This window comes from Eptesicus fuscus, chromosome 7 (genome assembly GCF_027574615.1).
Source record: "Eptesicus fuscus isolate TK198812 chromosome 7, DD_ASM_mEF_20220401, whole genome shotgun sequence".
In the NCBI taxonomy this organism is placed as follows: Eukaryota; Metazoa; Chordata; class Mammalia; order Chiroptera; family Vespertilionidae; genus Eptesicus; species Eptesicus fuscus.
The window spans coordinates 12404488-12406971 of NC_072479.1; positions in this window are offsets into that span (position 1 = coordinate 12404488).

Below are 2484 nucleotides of genomic sequence, written 5' to 3' on the forward strand. Positions count from 1 at the left end.
TTGATGTTTATCTATGTATCTATTGTTTTTCCAGTCTCTATTTTGTTTATCTCTGGTGTAATCAGTATAATTTCTTTTTGCTATATTTGAGCTACTTTTTTCTTTTTCCTAGCTCTTTAAGGTATAAATTTGGGAAGTTTTCAGCTATTAACTTGTCCAAATATCTCTGCCCCTTTCTCTCTCTCCTCCTCCTGAGATTCCCACAATACATATGTGTTGTGCCAGAGTTCCTTTAGACTCTATTCACTTTTCTCCATTTCCCCCATTCTGTTCTCCAGAGTTGTTAATGTCAATTGTGCTGTCTTCAAGTTTAATGATTCTTTCTGCTGCTTGCTCAACTCTAATTTTGAACCCTCCTAGTATATTTTTAAATTTGTTCTTGTACTTTTCAGCTCCAGAATTTTTGGTTCTTTTTTATAATTTATCTCTTTATTGATATCTTAATTTTGTTTATTCATTGTTTTCTGTCTTTATGTCTTCCTTTAGCTCCTTGAGCATCCTTAAGCAGGACTTTTAAAGTCTTTGTCTAATAAGTCCAATACATGGGCTTCTTCACTTACATTTTGTATCATTTCATTATTATTATTTTGAATGGGCCATGCTCCTATTTCTTTGTATACCTTGTGATTTTGTTGTTGTTCTTGTTCTTGAAAATTGGACATTTGAATCTTATGTGGTAAATCTAAAAAACCTTCCCCAGGGTTTGTGTACTTTTAAAAAATTGTTGTAGGGTATCTGTGCCAGGGATCAGGGTAAGGTGAAAGCTTAAGGTCTTCTCAGGCTATATATGAGCCTGTGTCTTTTCCTGAGCATGTATGGTAGCTTTCTAAATTCTCCCATGTACACAATTGTTTTTGAATGTTCACTCCCTGCCCCAAACAAACAAAAAACCTGAACAAAACAAACAAAAAACAGGTGCAGCTTCACCTCCCTTAAATCTCCAGGAAGTTGCTTCAGTTGGTAGAGGTTGATAGGAGGGCATCCAGACTCCTTGCCCACCCCTCAGTGATACAAGCAATACCCACAATGAAAACACAGAACCCCGGTATTTTAAAGGTCCTTATTGTCTATTTTGGCTCTAACAAGTTGTGCCAGAAATGTGGATTGCTGTACCCAAATGTCTGCCACAGGGTGAAAGGTGGGTAGCCACCAACATACTGACTGCTGAAATAAACTACAATTTATCAGGCAAGCTGTTCCCCAGAAGCTTTAAGTGTTCAATAAACTCCAGCATTCCAGAATCATCACTTCAGACTGTTTCTGCCAGAACATTTCTTGACCAGGTGGAGTTGGATTCCTATCAGCACCCAACTCCACCCATTTTCCCTGACATAACCCTCCTGCAGATTATATTATAACAGAGTTAATGTAGCTCTGGGGCAAGAGGAAGACTGCACTATTGTCTTTCCCAGGTAAACATCAAATGTTTTTTATCTTCTTTATGGATGGAGAATAATGTGTTTGCCATTTCAAAAGCCACATATGAAGTGCCAGAGGCTAGGCTGATCTGTTCTAATAAAGATAAAACATGTAGCAAAGCAGGTGCAACTAGGGCTATTCCTTGATTCAGTTTACATTAAATTTGCATTAGTCTACCATTCACTCTGACTCTCTGACTGTAACAGCCTGTCTTGGATTGGTAATTGGCTAACCTGAGCTTGTCATTTTATTTTAACTTTTCCAAAGTTAACCATAGTGAGCCAATCTCACAATATTTTATATACCATTGTTTCAATACATTCAAGTACGCCCGGCTTTTTCATAATCCAATGATTCACCTTCCACCTGTAGCCCATCCCAAATTACCACAGGGAAAACCTTAGTGATTTTGATGGATGCTGCTGCAAAGCAGTTAGTACCATCCACTTTCCACTAGCAATGGGTATCTTACGACAACTTATTTTTTTAATCCTCATCCCAGGATATGTATTTTTATTGATTTTTTTTTAAAGAGAGGAAGTGGGGGAGGGAGGGGAGAGAAACATCCATCGACTGTCTCCTTCCCCCCAACCCCACCCCCACGCCCCGACCAGTGATCGAACCACAACCTAGGTACATGCCCTGACCGGGAAGTGATCCTGTAACCTTTTGGTGTACAGGATGATGTTCTAACCAACTGAGCCACCTGGCCAGGGACCAACTGCTTTAGAAGATCCATTTAAAAGCAAACTTCAAAAGTCTGGATTCCATCCTCCTCCAAAGCAGAAACTGAGACAAAGAATTGTGTGCAGGTGGTTTACTTATATGATCTCAGGTAGCAGTAATGTGAGATAAGGGAGAGAACAAGAAAGGAAGGAATGAAAACCAATACAAGGATGCATTGTTCTATTGGCTGACACTGGGCAACTGGTGCTCCACTCTGTTAAGACCTTCTAAAAAGCCTTATGAAATGCAGCTCCAAACTGTTCTGCTTTGGAAATAGGAGGAGGAAGCATCTACCTTTTGACTCCTTTAAAACATTGGTCAAGGATGACCCTATAGGGG